This window comes from Muscardinus avellanarius (genome assembly GCF_963383645.1).
Source record: "Muscardinus avellanarius genome assembly, chromosome: 9".
Lineage (NCBI taxonomy): Eukaryota > Metazoa > Chordata > Mammalia > Rodentia > Gliridae > Muscardinus > Muscardinus avellanarius.
This window is the reverse complement of record NC_137795.1, coordinates 40,057,206-40,082,606: the sequence shown is the minus strand read 5'-3', so window position 1 is coordinate 40,082,606 and position 25,401 is coordinate 40,057,206. Positions and strand designations below refer to the sequence as shown.

Below are 25,401 nucleotides of genomic sequence, written 5' to 3'. Positions count from 1 at the left end.
TATACACAGAAAAAAAAAACAGGCTGTCTTTATTAATGTTCCAGGTGTTTACAACATAGCCAATTTTTAAAGAAAGGACAGAAACTGCAGTCAATTCTTAGATACATATTCACACCTGTTGTCTGTCAGGTTTCAAACCTTTCAAACCCCTTAGGTTTGAGATTTAGTCAAGGCAAATAAAATGAAGAAGGACCAGCTGCAAAACCTGATTTTATCCTCATATGGTAATTAAAAGGAAAGACTACCCTGTGTGGTACCTAGGACAATCCCATTATTTCATGGTGGGGATAGTTCCATTTTCTTTTAACAGATTTGTGCTGCTGTCAAGTCTATTATAGAGGCTAGTATTCACAGGTGAGGCTATTGACCTAATTTATTTCAGTAGTCTGTCCAATTACCCTTGCTAAATTTTTACCTGAAGCAGAATAGTCTAATGTCAGAAAAATTAAACAGCATCATTCTCATTTCAGTACCTGCACTTAAGCCTCTGCCACAATGTCCTACTCAGGTCAGGCCTTCCAAAGACAGAGGTGTTATAAACACCAAATGCTTTCAAAATGCAAACCACGGAGATGTAAAACTACATGTGGTCTGGTAATGATAAATGAGCATTCTGAACACAGGGAAATTCGACAGGGACATGATCGAACAATTCCTTGAGACACTTCAGGTATCAGCAACTGATGCTTTTATGTCTTGATTGCACAAATACTTAGATTGGCATCTTATTTCCTAAAATTTATTTACTTAATATGCTTTGCATATAACATTATATCTTTTAAACATCTGCTGAGGGTGCATATCTTCTGAGGAAATGATAATGTATAATAGTTCAAGGTTAAAATAGATCTTTACCCAAAAAAGTCACTTAAAAACACTTTTACCAGTGTTTCATATTATGTATCAAAATTAAAATGATTTGATTTATAAAAATCTGCATTTCTATATAAGACAATGAGTAATAGATAAAGATGAAGACATATAACCGGGGAAATAGATAAAGATGCAAATTCTGGCCCTACAATGTGGTTTTGTGATTTGAGGCAGGTCATTTAACAATTGTATGCATTAACATTTATGAGCTGTAAAAGCAGCATATTTACCTCAAATTAAAGCTTAAAAAAAGCTTAAAAATTAAAGCCAATCTAACCAACTTGACAAGGACTAACTTATGTCTCAAATGAATTTTATTGTATAATACAACTGGCCATGCAGAAAGACGTGAATGGAGGAAGCAAAGGACCACTTGTTATGACTTTTGCAGTTAAGTACCAGGGTCGAGCTAAACACACATTGTGCTTTGACTTTTAGTTACACACCATAGGTATAAAGTATATATTTATACTTATAAAGTATATATTTTTTCACCAAAAAGGAAAACACCGAAGTTTCTATGTCTTCAGATGATTTACAGAACTAAATAATGTGAAACAAAATGAAGTAAATATACTTTAGTGGAAAAAAATTGTTCACAGTCACTGGAAAGAGGTATTTGCAGGTATTGCTAAGGTAGTTGCAGCCTCTAGCAAAACATGTTGTTAAATTTTAAAATGTCCTAACATTATATGTGAAAAATATGATTCACCTGACCCAGCCATGGAAAATGCCCTTAACCAATCTACAAAATAGGTTTTCTTTCCAGATCATGAAGAATTATCTACTGAAAGGTTGTGCATCATAGAGCTGGATTTATTTTTTAATGGCAGTTAAAAGGAAAGGAAGAATTGAGGAAATCTGCTGAATATACTTTAGGGAAATAGAGACCACAACAATTGAGCAGAACAAGGACAGGTGTGCGCTGCTCAGGGATCAGTCAGCCCAGCTATAAATCAGTCCCTTTTAGATGCAGGTTTTAAGGCCCAGCTGAAGTAGATGAGCCAGGAGAGAGAATCCAATATCTTCCAAGTTTATTTATGACAAAGCAGTCCTCACTGAAGTCCAATTTGCTTGTGGAATTGCAGTCATTCTGATTTGACTAAACAATAAATGAATCTGCCTTTCATAGCTCCAACTCCAAGCATAAAAGAAAACAAAAGGGACTATTCCACAACAATACTTCACAATCCAGGGGTGCAGTTAAAGAAACAGTGGGAAGGCAGTTTTTGGAGTGGTAAAAAATCCCATAGGCTACAAAGCACAATTCATTAACCAGAACCACCCGTGTACTTTTTGCATCAGCTGAATTTCTCCTGGTGAGCCATTCATATCATACAAATGAGCTTGCTGAGAGCTTTCCTGCAATCCCTCTTCATTCTGTGTGCCTCCTGCACCAGTTAATCTGGCCAGCTCACATGACCACTCTGAATGGTCCTCCAGCTCAACCAAAGCCTCTAGCACAACTAGATCATTATACTAATTAACAGAGAAAAATTTGAGAAGATGAAAACATGAACATGTAATAATGTCTGGATAGGAAGGAGAAATCAATTTAATAACATTTCTCCACTCATTAAGTTTTTGGAATTCGACATACTGTTATTTTTCATGAGGACTCCATCATATGGAAATTATATATTACCTAGGGTTATATGACTAGTATTTCTTCATTTGTTATATTTACTGAGTTGTATCTTACTCAGGAACAATAAGGAAACTTTAAGTATTTTTCTGTCATATAATAAGTGTTTTTTTGTGTACTTCTCATTTGACCCAAATACATGAAGGTGAAAAATGCTGTTACAAAAAGAAACACCCTATTCTTTTTATCCCAAGTAAATAGCAGATGTCTGCAAAAGAAATGTCAGAATTTTTTTTAAATATGGCATAATTTTGCCTTCTTCACTGTTTAATCATTCCAGAAACATTTATTATTTTGACCATAAAATATTTATTTATTAATGTCAAATTATGAAGTCTTGCTGGACATGGTGGTGCGCACTTGTAATCCTAGTACTGAACTGGATTATAGCTCAGACTGGAGATATAGCTCAGAGGTAGAATGCCTCTGAGTTGAATCCCAAGTGCCACTAAATAAGACAAAATAAAATATGAAGTCTTTTAATATGATGAAAGGGTTCATTCACTATTACTAGTAACTCTTCCTCAAAAACTCTTAAGAATTAAAAGCTATAACCGGATCACTCTAGAAGCAATGGACACTGGTAAATTCCCAAGTTGGTAAAGTTGATATTTTTTAATAAATTAGTAATATTCACAACAACAGCTCTCAAAGTTCTTCATGTATTGGGTTGGAATTCTATGTGATAGGAAACTTATGTATTGTAGACAAACAAATCGCTCAACTGTGATGTGGTTGTACATGCCTGGAATCCCAGTATTTGGAAGGCTGAGACAGGAAGATCTTTGATTAAAGGACAGCCTCAATAAGTAGTGAGACTCTCATCAACCTAGCAAGACCCTGTTTCAAAATAAATATGAAATAGGATTTGGGGTGTATCTCAGAGAAATAATGGCCCCAGGCTCAATCCAAAGTGCCACAGGAAAACTTCAATCCCATATTCCTGTTTCTTATTGCTTTTAACTAAATATTTACAAACTGCTTCTAAGGATATAAAACTATCCATTGAGGGAACAGCCATATTTCTACTGAACTTCTTTCATCTAAAAATGTTACACCACTCAGTTAGTTCTTTCTTCATGACTTTCATTCCTCAATATTAGAACCTGTTTGAAGACCTACCTAGTAAACTCTCTCCTAAGAAAACATTCTCATAAATGGGAATACTACAACATGTACAAAAAAAGAGAAACAAATATGCTTTGACCAAGTAAGAAACATTTCTGAGAATATTAGCAATTGGCGCTTTTTAAAACAGGTCACTCAGGATCTGAAGGATTTTCCCCTCTTATTGAAACCCCCATTAAGGACCTTTTCCCTTAGGTATGAAATCAAATAAAGCACAAGCTAAGCATAGTGGCACACTAGAGGCCTCCTATCTTAGCTTCTCAAAAGTAGGGCCACTAGTACTTTTGAGAGGCTAATATGGGAGGACCTCAAGTTCTCAGCTAGCCTCAGCAATTTAGTGAGGTCCTCCACAACTTAGTGAAACCATATTTTAAAATAAAAATAAGAGCCGGGCGTGGTGTGGTGCACGCTTGTAATCCCCGCACTTGGGAGACTGAGACAGGAGGATCTCACGGGTTCGAAGCCAGCCTCAGCTACTTAGTGAGGCTCTCAGCAACTTAGTGAAACCCTGTTTCCAAATAAAATATAGAAAAAGGTCTGGGAGTATATCCCGGAGGTAGAAAGCCTCTGGGTTCCACCCCCAGTACCACCAAAAATAATAAATAAAATAAAATAAAATAAAATAAAATAAAATAGGGCTAGGAGTGTAGCTCAGAGGTAGAATGCCTATGGGTTTAATCCCCAGTACCAAGGCAGCAGGCAGACTATTCAGCTGGTGGTACACTAGAAAAGAAGGCATCATCAGCCAACAGGTAGAAAGATGCTTAAGGTGTGTATGCATGTGAACACCCATGCCGATGTTTATGTGTGTTTGGGGTATTTACTAGAAATGTAACAATGAAAAAAAGTTTTGAATTAGGCATTATAACCTGAGACCTAGTAAATATTTTCCACAAAAAAGTAATATGGCAAATAAATAAGTACCCTGAGTATACACACACACACACACACACACACACACACACACACACACACACACATATATATATATATATATATATATATATATATATATATATATTTTTTTTTTTTTTTTTTTTTTTTTTTTTTTTTTTTTTTGCGGGTCTGGGGATGGGACCCAGGGGCATTTGACCTCCGAGCTACACCCCCCTGCCCTGTTTTGCCTGGCATAAGAATATTTTAAATAGCGATGATACAATTTCAGAAAACAAAGTCTAGTGGATATAGCCACTGAAAAAGCTAATGGAGTCAGTAATATTTGGGGATAGAAAACATAGGAAGGAAAAGATATAAGCTCTGATGACTAAGTGACAAATGTTACATTCGGCTTCAAGCCAACAGTAAACTGGGGATTTTGAGTATTTAAGTTAAAATTCTATTTTTGAGAACCTGTGAAGAGTCTATTTATGATTAACATTGGCACAATATACAAATAATTATTCAGAGAGCACTTTTAATATTGTTTCAGATGTATGAACTTGTTTTTAAAGATCCAAGCATTAGAAAATGGGATTTCTATTGCAAACAAAAACTTCTAAGTTTTGCTGGAAACTACATTTTAAAAATTACTAGGTTCCAAGATCGACAATGTCAGTATTTATAAAAAAAAAAAACAAACAAACTAATATTCAGCCAGGCGTGGTGGCATACACGTGTAGTGCTGGTACTTGAGAGGCTGAGACAGCAGGACTACAGTTTGGAGGACAGCCTCAACAAGCACATGAAGGCCAGGCTGAGGAGGGAGTTCCTTGTAAAGGCTTTAATCAGTGAAGTCTAATGTGCTTCTGAAAGACCACATAAACTAACTGAGGCCAAAATTTGTTATAAAAGGATTCCAAAACACTTAGTGTAAGACTCTCAAAACCTGCAATTTACAACTTCATCTAAAGTCAGAGAATTATTGTGGCCAAGTTTCACAAAGACAAATGCTTACAACCACCAGGTAAATCATGAAAGAGAGTGAGTGGGCCCAGAGGGGCCTGCGAAGAACGGAGAAGAACCAGGGTAACAGCTCAGAAAGCCCCCGCCAGCAGAGATGCGGGCACAGCATGGCCTGAGCGAACGTCAAAAGAAAACCAAACGTAAAGATTCCTGGGTGATATATATTGATTGAAATAACAACTCCAGCACTGTTTTCTGCAACACTGAAGTGCCCAACTAAATATTTGTGGAAACGATCTAACTCCACAGATTGCAAGGGCATTTAAAATGAGTCACCAAGGAACTTCCGGGAAGATGGCGACCGAGAAAAGCGGGGCTTAAGAGCCCCACTAACAAACAATCTCCATTACCACAAAATCAGTGCCTTTCATAGCCAGAAAACACCATCACCAGAGAAACAAAAAAATCACCAGGCTCCAGAGAGAAAGCAGACTGAGAACAGAGTTCAGAGCCACAGAGGAGATACACCGGCCTCACGCCCGAGGACGCGCGGCAGCAGCGCTTTACTGCCGGTGGTAGCGGCGACTTCACCAGACTGCTACAGCAAGCCGAGGTGAGCCGCTGCGGAACAGCCAGGTGGGATTTCTCGCTGCAGGTAAAATCTAAAGCTCCCAGTGGCTGAGCTCAGCACATGCTGCAGGGATTCAGAGTGGAAATCAAAACCAAGAAGAAATACGCCAGCCTCACGGCTGAGGGCATAGCATCGGCACCATATTGCCACTGGCGGCAGCAGCAGCGAATTCACCGAGTTCAGTACAGCTACATCTGTGTACTCAAGAACAGTGAGTCAAATTGCGGGCCACAGAGGAGAAATTCCAGTACTGTACTCCCTGGGACTTGACCCAGTGGGGGAGGGGCGGTGGCAGAGATATCACACCATAGGAGAACATGCAACCTGGCTCCCCCCACAGTCTAAAGCAGCCTCTATCGACTCTCTGAGTCGGAGACTCTGTGATACAACCCAGTAAAGGAGTAGTGGGGTCTGAGATACTACTGACTCGAGATCCAGAATTCCTTAAGTGAAGTCATAGTGACCCAAGGGAAGAACCCAGAGAAGGCACAAACTTCCAAAATCATGGGAAAGAGGAATAACACTGGAGCAATGAATGCCCACAACCCCACAACATCAGAACCCGATAAAACAGAAAATCAGAGATTTCTAGAAGATCAAATCAGGAAAATAACTGTAGAAATAATAGAGGTGCTTCAAAAAGAACTCAGAGAGAGCCAAAAAGAGATAAAGGATGCAATTAATGAAGTAAAGGCCTCAATTCAAAGCACAAACAACCGATTAGACCACATGGAGAACAGAATCTCACTCTTAGAAGATGATCATTCCAAAAATGAACACATAGTTTCTAATCTAGAAAAAAAATCCGACAGCAGGAATCTGATATTGAAGAAATATGAGCCCATTTTAAGAGAGCTAACCTAAGAATAATTGGAATAGAGGAGGGAAAAGAAAGTGAAACCAAAGGGATCAACAATCTCTTCAAGGAAGTAATAGCAGAAAATTTTCCAAACATAGAGCAAGAGGTTGATACACAGGTCCAGGAAACTTATAGAACTCCCTTTAGACAGGATCGGAGAAGAGGATCCCCACGCCACATAATTGTCAAAATGACCAATGTGGAAGCCAAGCAGAGAATCTTAAAGGCAACAAAAACAAAGGGCCAAGTGACATTCAGAGGCAAACCCATTAGAATCACTCCAGACTTCCCAAACCAAGTCATGAGAGCCAGAAGGACTTGGAGTAACATATTCCAAACTCTGAAAGAAAACAACTTCCAGCCAAAAATTTCCTACCCAGCAAAACTTTCTATCAAATTAGATGGAGAAATAAGAAGCTTCCATGACAAACAGAAACTGAAGGAACTTATGTCTTCAAAACCAGCGCTAGAGAAAATACTCAAAGAGATTAACTACAAAGAAGAAATAGGTAACACACACCAGAACCAGAGAAACAAGATCTTCCATCCAACAGACAACTAAGATTGGTTATCTGTGGAGATTCATTACTTATGTTAGTCTTTTACCTATCTCTAAAGGGTATTGTTTGCCTTTATTGTTGTTAATTTTTAGGATTTCTAGTTGGAATATTAATATACCTTCAGATATAGCATTTGGAAATATTTTATCCCATTCTATCTAACTTTTAACTCTGTTTACATTGTCTTTGGATATACAATATATATATATATATATATATATATATATATATATATATATATATATATTTTTTTTTTTTTTTTTAGGGAGTTTGTATACTCTTCTGTTGCCTGTGCCATTGAAATCATATCCAAGAAATCACTGCCAATTTCAATGTTGTGAGGTTTTATGACCCAGATTTTCTCCTAAAAGTTTATAGTCTTAAGATTATATTTAGGTCTTTTATCTATTTTGAGTTAATATTTGTATATGGGATTAGATAAGGGTCCAATTTTATTCTTTTTCATGTAATTATTATTTTTCAACAATATTTAGTTAAAAGATTATTATTTCCACCACCAAATGTTCGTGGAAACCTTGTCAAAAATAACTTGACAATATAAGGAAGAATTTAGCTCAAGGCTTTTAATTAACTCCAATGGTTTATATATCTGCCTTTAAAATAGTACTACACTGTTTCAATTATTGTAGCTTTATATGGTTTGAAATCAGAAAATATATATCTTCTAGCTTTGTTCTTTTTCAAGATCGTTTTGGGTATCTAGAGTCCATATTCCATATTAGGATAGATTTTTTCTTGAAAAATAAATATATAAATATATGATAGTTTCACCTAAAAAAATAGAAAAAAAATATTCTCTGGTAAGAAAGAAAGCAAAAAGAAATATTGAAATGTTATCTTTAAGTCATCAAAAGCTTGGTATCAGACAAATGAAACTGTTTTGTGAGATTATCATTTTTAATTTTGGATAAATTGCTATAATACTAGATGTCAACCACTAAGCCAAGCATCGGAGGGAGGGATGGGGAGAGAATGGGGTGGGGATCGGGTGGGGGCTGACTGGGCGATGTGTGCATTTATGTCTACAAAAGTTTGTATCCCACTATGATGTATGAATACAGTGCACCAATTAAAAAAAAAAGAAAAATAAAATAAAATAAAATAAAATAAAATGAGTCTCCAAGACCTAAAATTTGTGCATCAAGTTATTTCTTATTTGAGCTAAGGCTTCCCAATACTCTCATGGAAAGATGTCTGAGTGACAAAGACTAAGAATTCTGCTTCGTAGTGTGAATGGTAAAAACAAGTCAGCTAGTTTTGATTTAAGCAGAAAGCTGGGTTTTTTCTTGTTTGTTTTTTTTTTTTTCTTTGATTTGCTCATTTCAAAGTCAAGTGAATAGGCCCAAGCACTCTGGAATGATCCTAAAAGTCTCTGAACATTCGAAAATCTGCAAAGGAGAAAACTTACAAATATGGAATATTTTGTTTTCACTTATCAGTATCTTATCTGGTGGACAGAAATAACACAAGAATGCAATTTCATGCATGAAAACCTTCGCTGAAATAGTATATTTCAGTATCTAATATTGTACTCAGAGTATGGTTTTAAACGTCAGGGTGGACTGTCAGAATATCTAATACCTAGGTGACTGGATAGCTGATGAGCTCAGTATTTAACATTTCATTGGCTAAAAGAAAAATATAATACATGTATATATACATATTATATACATATTGCTTATACATATTACTTATATATTGTGTATATATATTATTGTATACATATTCATATATATTGCTTCTGGACAAAATCTTTTTTTGTGTGTGTGTGGTACTGGGGTTCCTGGAAACCCTTCTTCCTCCGGGCTACACTCCCAGACCTATTTTATATTTTTTTATTTGGAAACAGGGTCTCTTAAGCCAGCACGTCTGACTTTGAACCTGCGCGATCCTCCTGTCTCTGTCTCTCAAGTGTGGGGATTATAAGAGTGCGCCACCACACCCAGCTGGACAAAATCTTTAGGTTTTTTAATCAATGTTAAATTTTACATAGCACACACATGCCTCAAACATAATTCAAAATTTAATTAACCACGATCACATATCCAGATACAATCACTTTCAAATTTTTAATCTATATTTCACACGAATACATCGAGTAGTTGTAACTAATGAAACTGCCAGTTATATAGTAATTCCACCTCTACAACAAATCTACCTACTTTTAAAACCATCATCACCAAAACGTTTTGTGACATATTTCCGACCACAGCATTCAAAATGAATTCAAATCTGAGAGGCTAATTTTTCTTCTAAAAAGGCTTACAAATATAATTAAGGAAAACCAATAAAATTCAACCACAAATTGAATGTCATATTCATATGGAGCTAGAATGCATTCTCAAATATATCATAAGCACAATATTGACAAGCAATCTTACACCCATTGTTCAAAAATGTCAGAGTATATCCAGGCGTGGTGGCTCATGCCTGTAATCCCAGAACTTGAAAGTCTAAGACAGAAGGATGGAAGGTTTGAGGACAGTCTCAGAAATGAGTGAAATTCTCATCAACCGAATGAGACCCTTTTTAAAATAGGGCTAAGGGTATACCTCTGAGGTATAATCATCCTGGGTTCAATATCCCAAAACCAAAAGAAAAAAAAAAAGAAAGAAAATGTCAAGAGTACGAGACAAAACAAAAATGATGAGGAATGTGAAGAGAGAGAGCATTACGAGCCTACATTTTACAAAAATTTTCTGCCCTTAAAAATTGTTTCATGACAAAGCTGGGCATGGTGGCATATGCATATAATCCCAGTATCCCAGTACTTGGAAGGCTGAGACAGGAGGATCTCAGGTTAGTGGTCAGCCTCAGCAAATTGTGAGGCCCTCTGCAATATAGTGAAACCTGTTTCAAAGTAAAGTTAAAAAAAAGAAAACAGGCTTGGGGTAGAGCTCAGAGATAAAACACCTCTGTGTTCAATTCCCAGAACCACAATAAGATAAAATAAAATATAAAAATTAAAATGATTTTTGATAGGATATATTTAAAGAGAAGCTTCCCCTAATAGTAGTGATAACATTAATATTTTGTGAAAGATTTTTCTAATTATATGCTATAATCACTATTGTATTCAATTATATAATTCTATTTTCTTGTTTTTGTATATAACAAAATACTTGGTTTTGTTTTGGTTTTTGTTTTGGTGATACTGGGGTTCCTGGAAATCCTTCTGTCTCCGCCTCTCAAACTCGGACTACAAGCCTGCTCTGCCATGCCCAGCGTTGTTTTTAATTTAATACAATCTTACACAGTAAGGATTAAGTACCCAGGTTTATGAGTGAGGAAAATGAGGTTCAGGAAGGGAGGTGATCTAGCAGGATTCGAAAAATAAAGGAGCCAGGGGTAGGTGAGGCAGGACTTGACTTGAGGTCTACTCATACCCAATCACATGCTTTGGTTAACACAAGCATTTTTAGAATGCTCAGAATGTAGCATATCCTCTAATAATTACTGACCAAACCAAAAGCTTTGACTAAACATTAGAATTCTTTTCAAAGAAAGGATATCTATCTATATGCTGCTTCTAACCAGATAACGACTCCACAGATTGGCTTTATTTATATTCCATTGTTCAAAGCCACAATCACAAAGAAATGTTTCTGGAAACAATAAGTGCTTTTGTTTTTTCAATATTGGAGAGATATTCAATGAACAGTAACATTCTAAAGCTTCATCATTTAAAATAATAAACCATGAGGAATTATCTCTGTCTGAATGAAAATGAAGCGCAGAGATTTCTACTACACATTTCATGTTGTTTCCTTGGAAAGTGAGATTGTTTTTCTATAAAACAAAAGATTGATAGTCGCTTCATTTAGATAATATGCTAGTGAGCTCAATTAAACAATAATCTGCTTTGTTTCCTTGTTTAAAATACTATGCTAATTAAATATATGCATACCAAAAATGTACTTTCCAAAGTTACACAGTTAAAAAATCTCATATGTAAATGTAAAATATTTTATTTTTAAATCAAATTGATTTAAGGTCCCACATCTGTAGCTGATACACATAAGAAATACAATATTTTTTTAATTTTTTACTGGTGCACTGTAGTCATACATCTTAGTGGAGTACAAGATGGTATAGGCACACATGCACCCATCACCCAATTAGCCCTCACCTAGCACACAATACTTCTATAGCAGTACAATAATTTTTATTTGAAAATTTTAAATCTAATATTTAATATTTTCTACAAACATAACTTTCATAATGCACAAAATTCAGATGTTAAAAAACAAATACAATAGTAGCTCTAACACTAAAATAGTTACAAGTGTGACTCTGGGAAATATTTGGGTCACTGTGTAAAATGGTGTATGTTATTTTCTTCTAATCTGGTTCAGAACCCAAATTCAAAAGAATAGAATACATGAAGGAAACATTCCAGTAAAGGAAGATTAAGATAGTGAACTGTACTTCACACTTGTACATAGCAGTCTCACTTTTTCAAAAGATACTTGCAGCTTTTCATTCTCACCACAGATGTTCACTGCATGCCCATTGTTCATAAAGGATCATGCTCCCTAGAGTGAAAATTTATTTAAAACTGAGCACAGGAGTTTTTTCCATATCACAGGATAGCCATGAAATGGCATTTTCCTAAAGGGATTAGAGGTGGCCCCTTCCATAATTCAACCCTTTGCCCTGAACTGCCACATTAAATGATCATATATTGTGAGTTCACACCCACTGAGAAGAAAATACTTCAACTGTGAAGATAACGCCCTGACTCCGAAAGACAAAATACACAATGGGGCTAGTAGCAGCTTTAAGGACTTGATTAAAAAGTCTATGGGTAGATCTCCACTCCAACTGAGCTGATCAATTTTGTAGACAAGCAGCTTAAACTGCTTAAAATTTATAAAAAAATATTACACAATTATATCCCAGACAAATACCAAAGCCTAAGTTTTTTTTTCTTTCAAGATGTTTATTAGAATATGACCGTCATACAACCCAACCAGAAGTAAACAAAAAGCATTCTTGATTCTATTAGGAGAAAAATACCAAAAATACTTAATTGGTTGGCAGTGTTACTTCACATAAAACTCACAGTAAATCCCACTGAAAGCTGTCATAAAGACACAAAAAAATCTTATTAAAAAAACCTAATGTGCAATAATCCATATTATACATTACCAGGTTGGTTATTCTATTATTTCTTTATAAGTGAAAATTAGCCCAAAAACACCCTCATTCTGTAGGACAGATTGATTCAGGTCACCCGTTACTAAATTAAACATGCTCTGCTTTCAGTGCATCTCATTAAACATGCTACTGCAAGTTTAAATAACTCAGTGATTTCATTTGCAAAGTCACCCATTTTGTTATTGTTTACAGCAACCTAATTTGGCACATAATAATTCAGGCAGCACTGGTTTCATATTACACTGAAGTATTAATTTTTAATATAATTGCATTCTTTCGTCCAACAAAAGCAAGTTCAGTGGGGATTTTACTCAAGTGATTCTTCAATTAATGTACTAGGCAAATTCTTCTAATACTTTGCACCTCTCTTTGCCCTACTGATTCATTTCTCTATAAATTAAAATCTCATTATGAGCTTATTTAAACTAGCTTATTTGCTTAAACAAAACAGTGAACATCACACTGGTACAGAATATATGGCCTATCTATCTTGAAAACACTTTTCCCAAAGAACATTTGATTCAATAATTAAGTAAGGTGTGTTTTCCTAGTACAATGATATATAATTATTAAACCCCACGACTTTCATGAGGACTAGTAAGAAAAATTCTGCAAACATCAAAAAAATAATGATAACAAGAATTAAGCAGATAACTTGGAAAAATACAAAAAGATCAGTTACCCTCAAATGGGGGTGATCACAAAGTATACCTGAGAAGAATAAAATGAAATGACAAAAAGGTCAATAAACATAACACATATTCACACAGGGGCAGGATCGCCTTAAATTGAGCACCAATTTATCTCCAGTTTATTCACTCATATTTATATGTTTTCATTGTGATGGGTCATACTGTCTCATTTAAAACAGTGGTTTCGCCAGGCGTGGTGGCGCATGCTTGTAATCCCTGTGCTTGGGAGGTGGAAACAGGAGGATCGCGCAGGTTCGAAGCCAGCCATAATGGCTTAAGAGACCCTGTTTCCAAATAAAAATATAAAATAGGTCTGGGAATGTAGCCTGAGGTAGAAGGGTTTCCAGGAACCCCAGTACCACCAAAAACAAAACAAAACAAAAACAAAAACAAAAACAAAAACCCAGTGGTTTCAAGGATAAAATTGTATTTTTAAAACAAATATGTTGATTTTAATGTCCAATTTTTATGTTCATGATCACTAACATCACTAACATAATTTTTGAGGAAAAAACTTATCTCAATTGTATCCTAAATTCAATGATACTGAAATTAAAAGGAGAATCTAGTATTAGGTAATTTTTTTTTTATTTGATCTAGAGAGATTACGTTAACTAAACAGCAAAAAAAGGCTGGAAATTTAGGGGTGGCATCTATAAGGAAATGTGAAGGTCCATATTTATGAGGGTATTTCCATAAAAAATTCTTCTAAGCCTTGGAGGTCTATTTCCCAAAGCACTTAAGTCACAATGTATTGTGTTACTTTAAAATGTACCATAGTTAATCATTTCCCTATTAAATATAGGAGTAAGGGATTATTTTTCTAAAGGAGTATGCAACTGAAATATACATTATAAATTATAAAAATAAAGATTATGTGAAAAATATATCACAGCACAAATTTTTTTATTTGCCTTACCAGGTTTTCCAAGTAGGCAAGGTAAAAATAACATACTAGCTTAAATTAATTAATCAATAGATATATAATAATGTTGAAATGTTTATTCTCATTCATCTTTATTACAGTATAAACTCAGGAGGGAATGAAACAACTGTGGAGTTTGAAATTATAAACTGACATATTGTGAGTCAAATAAAAATCCCAACCTGAGCACAATGGTAAATACCTATAAATCCCATATTTGGAAGGCTGAGACACAAGGTTCACAGGTTTGAAGCCAGTTCATAGTAACTTAACAAGACCCTATTTCAAAATAAAATAAAATAGAGTTTGGGGAGTAGATTTGTGGTAGAACATCTCTGTGTTCAATTCCCAGAATAAGAAGGAAGAATGAAGAAGAGGAGAAAGAGGAGGAGGAGAAGAGATTGTTGTTGAGATTATTGTTGTTGTTGTTGTTATTATTATTATAATTATTATTATCATTATTATTATTACTACTACTACTACTACTACTACTACTACTATTCCAGGAAGTCATGATTTGTGACTATCAAGTGGAAAATATACCCTTCCCTAGTTAACGCTTAATTCTCAATATAATATTATATTATAATAGAATTACATTATAATAATAGAATATTATAATGTTACAAGTTCGTGGATGAAATATTTCCATGAACTTTTTTTTTCCAGTACTGGGACTAGAACCCAGGGGCATTTTACCTCTGAGCTACACCTCTAGCCCTATTTTTTTTATTCTTTATTTTGAAACGGGGTCTTACTAAATTGCAGAGGGGTCTCACTAAGTAGCTGAGGCTGGCTGTTGAATCTGCAATCCTCCTGCTTCAGCCTCCCAAGTACTGGGATTATAAGCATGAACCACCACTCCTGGCTCCATGAACTTCTTTAAGTTGACCTATTTAATAACATGACAAAGACTCTATTACAACCAAAACCTTATATATGAGATAAAAATGAACAAACCTCCTTCTGAAATCTCCTTCCTCCAAGTGTAACTCTCCGAGGGAACTGCGGTTCATTAAATGCCCTGAGTTTTCATGAATTCCCTCAAAACCATTTTCCTCCCAGGCTTAATCCAACAGGAATACTGACTTGAGTACTGTGCTTTGTGTATACAACTATGAGACCTGATTTGTAAGATATTCTTCTGTGTCTTTTATAGCCAACGTAGACTTTTTTTTTCTTATTTTTTTTTCTTATCATGCTACCTATCTTAATCTCCTTTATCTTTTAGTTAAGGGCTTCATACATTTGACATGTTTTGAGATCTACGATGAATCAACTTACCAACTATCTTGAAGATGTACAATGAAGAGACCTGAAAAAGCTTGTACTTGGGCAATGGATGTGGCTCAGTAGTAGAGAGTTTGCCTAGCAGCTGCAAGACCCTTGATATGATCCCGAGCAGCACTAAATAAAATTTAAAAAATAAAAGAAATGTAGAGTCTAGTAGATAAAACATATATAGTCAATAATAATTGTTACATAACATGTAAATGCCATAACAGAAATAGACGCGGATTGCTATAGGCAAATACTTCATTCAGAATAAGAAAAATAAAGAGAAATATTATACCAAAAACCCTTAAGCAAAATCATAAAGGAGCTACATATTCAGATTATTAAGATATATTGTTTATGGGAACAAAATACACTGAGCTCTTGAGGAGGAAAGGCATATGAGTGAGAAAGAAATTGTGATGAGACTGGAAAGGTTAGCAGGGTCTGGGGTGCCATACAAAGAAATGTAGATTTCACCATAAAGGCTATGGCGAGCCACTGAAATTTTTTAAACACAAGAGAGATATGGTCAGATTTGAGTTTTGTAAGTGGCATGTTATAAACAGCATGCCATGTTAATAGATGAATGCAATAATCTAGTGAGAAATGATACCATGCTCAACCAAAGTAGTAGTATAGGGAGGAAAAAAGGAATTTGTTCAATAAATTTAAAGTAGAAGCCATCTGCTCAAATGTCATTCTAGACACTAGAAATAAAAATGAACACAAATTTCTACCATTACAGAATTTATATTTCATTTTTTGTAGTACTGGGGATGGAACCCAGGGGCATTCTACCTCTGAGCTATATCCCCAAACATATTTTTTATTCTTTATTTTGAAACAGGGTCTCACTGAGTTGCAAAAGGCCTCACTGAGTAGTAGCTGGGGCTGTCCACCAACTGCGATCCTCCTGTCTCAGCCTCCCAAATGCTGGAATTTCAAGCGTGTGCGACCATGCGTGGCTGGAATATATTTTATAATGGCATGAATCTATTAAGAAATGATTAAGTATAATAGTAATACTTCAGATAAATACAAATAAAACAAAAGAAAAGACTGGGAAGAGAAAAAGAGTTTTGGGGGGTAAGGAGCTGAAGTTTTACATGGGAAGGCAGAGAGGATCTCTACAGTGAGATTAGTAAAGAAAGAAAGTAAAGGAGCGGGCTATGAGAATATCTGAGTCCAAACCATTTCCATATCAGGAAAGAACAAAAACAACAGCCTTGTAGCAGGACTGTGCTTGCATGAGCTGGAGGAAACAATTAGGGATGGGGGGGGATAAATATGGTTGACTCTAAACCCTTGTCAGATGGAAAAATATTTTTTTCTTTTTTATTTATATGGTTTCTCAGTCTCTTATTCAGAATTGATATCGCTGGACTAGCCCAGTGAGGTTGGGATACTGTGATTGGTAGAATCATAACAAGATGACTTTCGAGACCTAAGTGGGTAATATAGTGCCTGTGAGCTAGTATAAGGCTTTTGACTGTTAATGCAAAAGAGGTGGGAAACCACTGGAGGCTCTGCAGTGGAGAGTGGCATGGTAACTGTCACTGCTGTCTTGAGGCTATGCTAGAGATTCCATTCGCAGAAACAGGAAACCCAGTTAAGAGGCTGTTAACAAGTAGGCAAAGTATGACAATGGTTTGAAGAGTAGAAATAGTGAGAAGTATTCATTGTCTAAATCTGTATTTAACAAAGAACCAATACTATGTGCTGACATACTGGCTGTACAATGTGAAAAAAAGAATAGGAGGGGCTGGTACCCCCAAGCCCTGGACTGAACATATAGAAGGATCAAAATCAAATTTTCAACACGGGGAGGACCATGGGGAATCAGATTTGGTGAGGAGATCCAGATTTGGGACAGCAAGCTTGTCCAGCAGAATCTAATCCTTTGGGGGAAGGATGCTTCCAAATCATTTCTGCTACAAAGAGCAGATGGAGATTTTGTTTTGTTTTATATGTATCCTATTGGCAAACATACCTCTGAAAAACTTGTCCAACAGAAACTAATCCTCTAAGCAGAGACTTTTTTAGTTTTTTGCCCAATAGGAATCCAATCTGTAGGAAATTTAGGGCTGGACACTAAGCCTGAGGTTTGAATTAATTACTAACTAGAAAATGAGAGAGACCAAAAGTAGGCTGGCCAACTAGTTACCAGGAAAATTAGATGATGAATTTGACATCCAAGAAAAACTGAGGTGATCGACTAGAAGGCTGCTCTAATGCCAGGGATTAGCATTAGATTATGAAAAAATTACTGTTGGAAGCAACCATCCATTTTGAGACTCTGTTACCTATTTGTTAGTTTGGATACAGAATGTCCCTTGAAGAGCTATGGTTGATATAGTTAACTCAGGAGGGCTGTAATCCCATCAGTAGATAAATCTGCTGTAATGGACTTAGCTGGGTGGTAACGAAGGACACTGGGGTATGGCTGGGGAAGGAGGGCCACTGGGGTGTGTCCTTGAGGACTGTGCATGTGTCTTTGAATCCCTTTGCTTGCTTGCTCTGCCTCAGGCCTCTGTGATGGGAGGAGCAGAGCCCATACCTTCTGTCCTCTCTCCTTCTCTCTACCTCCCATCACCATGCACTGATATCCATAGATCCCAGCCTCCCATGGACTGAACCCAGAATCTCCAAGAAACTGTAAGCAAATAAATCTTATTTCCTCTAAGTTGTGTCCTCAGGTCTTTTGGATTATGTCAGTAAGAATGTTGACATATGAAGCAGTCCGTAGATCTTGATAAATGTGAATTAGGTGTGGAAAAAAAGGTTAAATCTCCCAAGGTGAGTCTTTGGTACACAGAACTGTACAGCATGGTTAGGTATGAGCCAGTCAGCAAGGATGTGACTATATTGAATTTACATTATTACTCCCAATCCTTTGTTACCTGTGTCTTTTATAGAAATAAGCAAAAGGGTTAATTATTTAAAGAAGCTTATTTACAGATCACTGGAAACAATTATCAACTTGATGAGCTTCAGAGAACTGTGGGACAATTTGGTTCTAAGTTAAAGAGATAGACAACATTTCTAAAATGTTGCTTATTTTAGCAGAAAATAGTTTAAGGCAGATTCACTTCCACATGGCTCAGATGACAGCCAGCTTCCCACATAAATTCACGTGAGTACATTTCTCTCCAACTGTCCCTGAACATAGAATAAGTTAGACTGCTGAAAGCTTCTTCCTGTTTGAAATATGTTCTATTAAATACTTTCTCTCCTATGCCTTAGCTATATTTTCCTGAGCAGTATATTGAACCCAAATTGAAATATCAACTTTTTGTTGAGATCACTGATTCTCAGAAGAATCAGATGAATATCATTCAATTTGATACAATGAAACTTTATGGAATAGTGAGAGGGTACCACGAACTGTGCCAATAAAAAGATGATTAAGAGACCAATTCTTATCTTCAAACAGCTAACTGGACGGAAGTGGTAGGGAGGGAGGAGTCAGAAGAAAGTTTATGGAAGGGATCATTTAACCTAGACTCTGAAAGAGAGTTACTTTTCATAGGTAAAAGAAGATTTATAAAAGAAGGAGCAAAAACCAAGAAGAGAAGAAACACTGATTGTTCAAGGGACAGAGAATGGCTTGCCCAAGGATCACTGCAGATTTCATAGATGCTTAAGACAGAAAATGGCATAATTAATGGATGACCTAAAACTATGAGAGAATGTGGGATGGGGGAGTGAGTATAGTGAGTATCTATAGCTAAGAAGAGATACAGTGGGGACTTTAGTTTGATTCAAGAAAAACAGAAATGGACATATGAATTTTTTTTTTTGCTCACATTACAAGAGTGGAGTTAGCATGGGGAGGTAAATACTGACTTCACATTCAGCAAGCCCTTCCCTTTAAAATCCCAGCAGCCTACTCAGAATCACATACCGATGCCTCTTCATTATTTTTTTCTTAGCACTTTCCACCATCTAAGCTACATTAAACGTATGTAAACAAAATTAAAAGCTTCCTCCAGGGTAGTGGCACATGCCTGTATTCCCAGGACATGGGAGGCTGAGGTGGGGGGGGTCATGGATTTGAGACCAGCCTCAACAACTTTGTCAACTTAGCAAGACCCTGGTTCAGAACAATACAAAACAAAACAATTAAGTGGTGGGGAGTGCTTGGGGGTATAGCTTGGACATAGAATGCCCCTGGGTTTATTCCCCAGGACCAAAAGAACAAAACAAATTTGGCTAATTTCCTTTCTGTCTTCTTCAACTACAAATATCCTGAGGGAAGGTACCTCAGTCAGTTTTGTGTACTATTATATTTATATCACCAATGGTACTTAGTAAATATTCCTTAAATAATGAACACATGGAATGGAGGCAAAAATGACTATTGTAAGGGGTCATTATCAGAAATCACAGGGTCAGGGATTCCTGTCCTGAGTCATAAAGAGACAGAGAATGATAAAAGAGCATCAGGCAGAACTGGGGGACTGGAGTTCTATCTCCAGCTCTGGCACTAGTGACAAATATCAGCTTAGACAGTTATTTTTCTTTCATAAACTGCGTTGCCCTCATCTCTAAAACCAAGATTTGACTAAACTTGCATATTCCAGCTGTAGGATTAGACTAAGTCCTCAATTTAATTAGCCAAAGATATGGAATTTTTCTGCCAGATCTATGAAATGGTCAAATGCTTATCATGCCTCTGCTCTTCTTATACAAGTGGTTAAAATCCTTTACTCAGAGAGAAATGCAACAGGCCTGCTTCTATTTGAAAGAATATTTGCAAACTGCAGCTTATTTCTTGACTAGAACGGCAGGAGCAAGGCCATAGCCTCATTCAGAGGGTGAAAGGAGAGTCAGGGTCCTGGTGTCCTTGATCAGTCAGTCTCTCTGCCCCAGCTTGGCAGTGATGCAGAGAACTTGTTTCCCCAAAGGCCACCCTTAACTGATTTAATACCTTGTTATCTGGATGGTTTTGATAATGAGTTTGGTCTGAGGGTCACAATTACAAAGTCATTTCCTCCCAACCTCCAAGATTCCTTTTGGTGCTCACATGCTATATTTCTCTAAACTTTTATAGGACCTTACCCAGTGGTAGTGCTGATAACCTTTCTTCTTTCTAAATATAAATTCTCCATCAGAATTTGTAGGGTCCCGCCAGATGGACAATGTGTTTTAAGTATTGAAAAGAAACAGTGAATCTGAAGTAGGAGAATTCTAGGTAATTTGAATGGGTAATAAAAAATAATTGTAAAGTCCTTTGGAAATATAAAATTACTGAGATATACTCAATGCCATTATTCAAATATACCCTAATTTGTTACTACTTAACATTCGCATCCCAGTTGGTCAGCATTATGGCTTATGAGCTTCAGGGTGAAGAAGGAAAATCTTGCCATCTGCTTTACTGCCAGAAGCGCTGGTCCCCAGAGGTCGTTTACTGTGATTACAAACAGGGCCTCAAAGGAAACAGTGACTCTGTACCCTCAGAGGCCAGAAGCTCAGATGTTCTTCTCCCAATTCTCTCCCTGATTTACTGGGCAACTTCATAGCAGGAAACTCTTAACCTTGAGCTATCTCTTTAACCCAATCTTTAACAGATTTGATAAGGGCAACATTATTTTCCTCTCCAAAGCTTTCAGATTACATTTTTTCTATATTCTATTCTCCAGGGGTAATATTACTTATCATCCACAGAGGTGTTGCCTGGGTTAATTAAAATATGATTCCAAGATAGACCACAAATTGAAATACTAAAAAACGATCATTCTCACTTGTCTATGAGTTCATGAGCCATTGTATAAAAATAGTCTCTATGCATTTTGTTTTACCTCATTACAAAGTGTCTTTTTCAAAAAAGTATTAAGTAAATGCTGGCCCATTCATGCCTATATATTATCTATTTAAATACAGTAATTGAGGGGATTTTTAATTGGCAGTAGTTATTAATAATAACCCCAGATTTATAAAAAGAGCATGGGAAGCAGTCATTTAAATATTTGTTTTTTTATTTAGACCAGGCCTCTATCCCAGTTTTCTCACTAATCACCTCCCCAACACCATGATGTTTTGAAATGTATCCATCAGAGACTTTCTACTAAGTGTTATATATTCCCAAGACATTGTATTTTTTTTTTAAAGCTGATACCACTAAAAGAAGCAGGATATTAGGATGCAGCTAGTCACTAGCATTTTGTGGAGCCTCCAGGCAGGAAGAACTCCCGAGTATTAGGTGTTTGGGAACTGGCAGAGTTGCAAAAGAGCAGTATCACATGGCTAAGACAAACTTCACCTCTTTCACAGTTTTGCCAAGGGCAGGCTTCCAGTAATAGGGTTTAGCTTTGTGGTGGCAGCGATGGGAAAAACAACAGTAAAAAGGTAACTCGCTGGTCTCAAAGATTCACCCTTGATAAAAAACAGAAGTGAAAACTGTACCTCTAGGGTAGAGCTATGAGTAACACTTCACCTTTCTGTACAAACTATGATCTTTGCTTCACCTGGGAAACTCGGAGGCATCAGCAAATGTTCCTCATTCTTCATGACTTCTAATGCAGATGGAGGAAGGCCCAGTGACCACACAAAAGCACACAAAGAAGGATCATTTGGGGAGAGAGGACCGCAGGCCCTGACCGTGTTCAAAGTTGTCGGTGTCTGTGATCACACACCCAGCCATGATTTCATTACGTATCAAGGCAGAGTTGGTGGAAACAGTTGAGGCGTCAGTGGAAATTTCACATAAAAAACAGTATCTGCCCATTTAAGAAACATCTTCATCTGATTAATTTCCTTGCTACAAGAAGTATGGATCTTTTTTCAAGTTTTTGTATTACTACATTGCTTAATGGTGATCAAACATTGTATAAGGAAGAACTGATAAATGTAATCTAGAAAGGAAAAAAATCACCCATGAGAAAGAATTAATAAGCAACAGACTTTTGAAGACACATCAGGTACCCATCCTTTTGAAAAATGTGGAAGTGTATAAATAATTATAAAACTAAGTGTCAAAGAGGAAAACAAGATGTTTTGGAAATATACTATGGCCTCTCCAGAATGCCACTCATTCAATTTTCTAGCTTAAGAACCGAAGGACTTGTTGTAAATAATTATTATGTTATAATCTGAATATAATATTCTTCTCCATGTATATGATACTAAATATAAACTTTAATTAATAATATTATGTACTGAAGTTAAAAAAATAACATCATGAAAACATAATAAATTTTAAAATTATATTATCAAAGTATGGAATTCTGTGTTTAATTCCAGCTGAGCCTCATTCTCCCATCTGAAATATGACTTGCAGAATACAAATTCACCACATAGAAATGCTCTCATAGAGTGTTTAACCAAAGTCCACTTAGAAATGTACTGGGATGTGTACCATGCTAGCTACCTAAATCTGCTCTCAGGGATGAAAATACCATGTCCTTATTCTAGAATCTTCCCTCCATACTGGCTAGCTCTTATTCTTATTCAATTCAGTCGTCATTCTTTGGTATTTGCATATTATTAATCTATTCAACCCCCTATTCATTTTGTGCAATCTCTGTGTTTGTTTGTGTTTGTGTGTGTGTGTTTGTCTTCTCCAAAGATCTGAAAATCACCCATTAACTTTTCCCAGTGCCTATGATAAAACTGCCCATTAAATGGGGGCAGAAATAAGCTAGCTAACCTTGCATTTAAAAAAAAAAATACTATTTCATTCAAAGAAAATATGTCAAGTGAATGTACGATACCAGAGATTCCATTACTTGAAAGTTATCATTACCTACCTCCCATTATGATAAATTTCAGTGCTGCCTTAAAGAAATCTCTTCTATGGCTCTGCTTTTCATTTTTTTCATAATGTACAGTATTATTCTTGAACATAATGACAGAATGCAATCCCAGGACCGAAGAGTCTAAGTGTATTCCATTTGTCATAAGTATTGTATTTAGTAACTTGAATTCTCTTTATGCAGATGTAGACCACCAATTATCTCATATATTTATCAGAGTTCATGATAAAGGAAAAATTTCCTCTTTTAAAAAATACAAAGCACAAGAGAAGAAACTCCATGCTATTATGTGAGCAAATTAGCTGTCAACCCAACTTTAAAAGCCTTCCCCAAAAGCATCCTGCCCTTCAGAAAGTAACTTGCAATGTAAAGAGTATAACCAGAGTAACTTTTACATGACAATTATATTTCAATAATTTATGGACTATAGGTTTGACCTGAAAAGACTTCCAGCTAATGAAAACACAAGTATTTATTTGCTTATTTTCTTACAGCATTTTCTTACTGTTTTGTAGAAATATATAAAAAATTGAATTTTTCTTATGTATATTAAAATGGCATCTCTAAAAAACACTTACCTTACATGAAGAATTTTAAAAGTTGTAATGAGAAATAGAGTCTCAGAATGTTATAGATTGAATCAGAAATGCCCCCCAAAACCTCATGTGATGGGCAGTGCATCTATGATCAGAAGTGAAATGATTAGAACATTAGATCCTGAGGTCTTTCACCTCACCAGCAGATTGATGTATATGATAGATTAATAATTTGAATGGACTAACTGGGAGGTGGCAAAACCTATAGGCAGGTAGAGCATGCTTGGAGGAAGCAGGTTGCTGAGGCCTCCATGATGATCTTGGGCACACATCTGTCCCTTGCCCTTGCCCTGCTCTCTCTGCTTCAAAGCTACCATGAGCTGAACAGCTTCCCCCTGCCTGATCCTTCCACCATGATGTTTGTGCCTTGGAGCCATTTGGTCATGGACTGAATCCTCTGAAAATAGGAGCCAAGATAAATATTTCCTCTTCTAAGTTGTTCTTGTCAGGTACTTTGTTCATAGCAACACAAATCTGACTAACACACAGGATCACCTAACTTGTGCTAAGAAAGTCACACTCTCCACTGACATGCCCAAGTGACAGAATGGCCAAATAAATAGCATGACTAATTCTAATTTGGAGAAAAATTACATTAACATGATTATGCCCGAGGCTCTATTTTGTTCTTTATTCTAAATTCTACTGCTTTGACTAGGAGTTTTCAAGCTTCAAAGTGAATCAGAATCACATGAAAGGTTTATTAACACAGATATTGGGCCAATATTTAGAGTTTCTGATATAGATGTAGTAGCACCCCAAGAATTTCTCTGTGTAAATCACAAATGATACTGATATTTCTGTTCAAGGGACCACATTTTGAAAACCACAGGCTATGTAAGACATATGCACAGATATCTGATATACTTCTAGATCTCTACTGTCATATCAGGCCCTTCTATACAACTGCTCATTTGAATTCTTTAAAGGTAATCTAAGTGCAAAATGTTCTACACTATCCAAAGTCTATATCATAGCCGGGCGTGGTGGCACACGCTTGTAATCCCCGCGCTTGGGAGGCAGAGGTGGGAGGATCATGCAGGTTGGAAGCCAAATAAAAATGTAAAAATAGGTCTGGGAGTGTACCCCGGAGGTATAAGGGCTTCCAGGAACCCCAGTACCACCAAAAAAAAAAAAAAAAAAAAAACAACCAAAAAACCAAAGTCTATATCATAAAAAATGTATGACCATCAAGAAATTGCCTTAATATAAATTTAGAAGTCATTCTAAATTATTTTCTCTGTCTGGTCACATTTAAATAATTGAGCAAAGACCATCTATTATATTTCTATACAAATTCCCAATCTATCTACTTCACTCTCTCCCTAGCACCACTTTCATCCAGGTCAATATCACCATTTCATGCTTGGGCCTCAGTAATAATTTTCTAAACAAACAAAAAAAATCATTTTTGTTTTTGTTCCTGTTTTAGTA

General features: G+C 36.2%; 1 protein-coding gene across 1 annotated transcript in view; it reads right to left on the bottom strand.

Annotated features, from left to right (window-relative positions):
- The window catches only part of IMMP2L (inner mitochondrial membrane peptidase subunit 2), a gene marked incomplete at both ends in the record, with an annotated part of 874,930 nt that overhangs the window by 608,358 nt on the left and 241,171 nt on the right, over window positions 1-25,401 (bottom strand). The gene's annotated exons all lie outside the window — the stretch shown is intronic.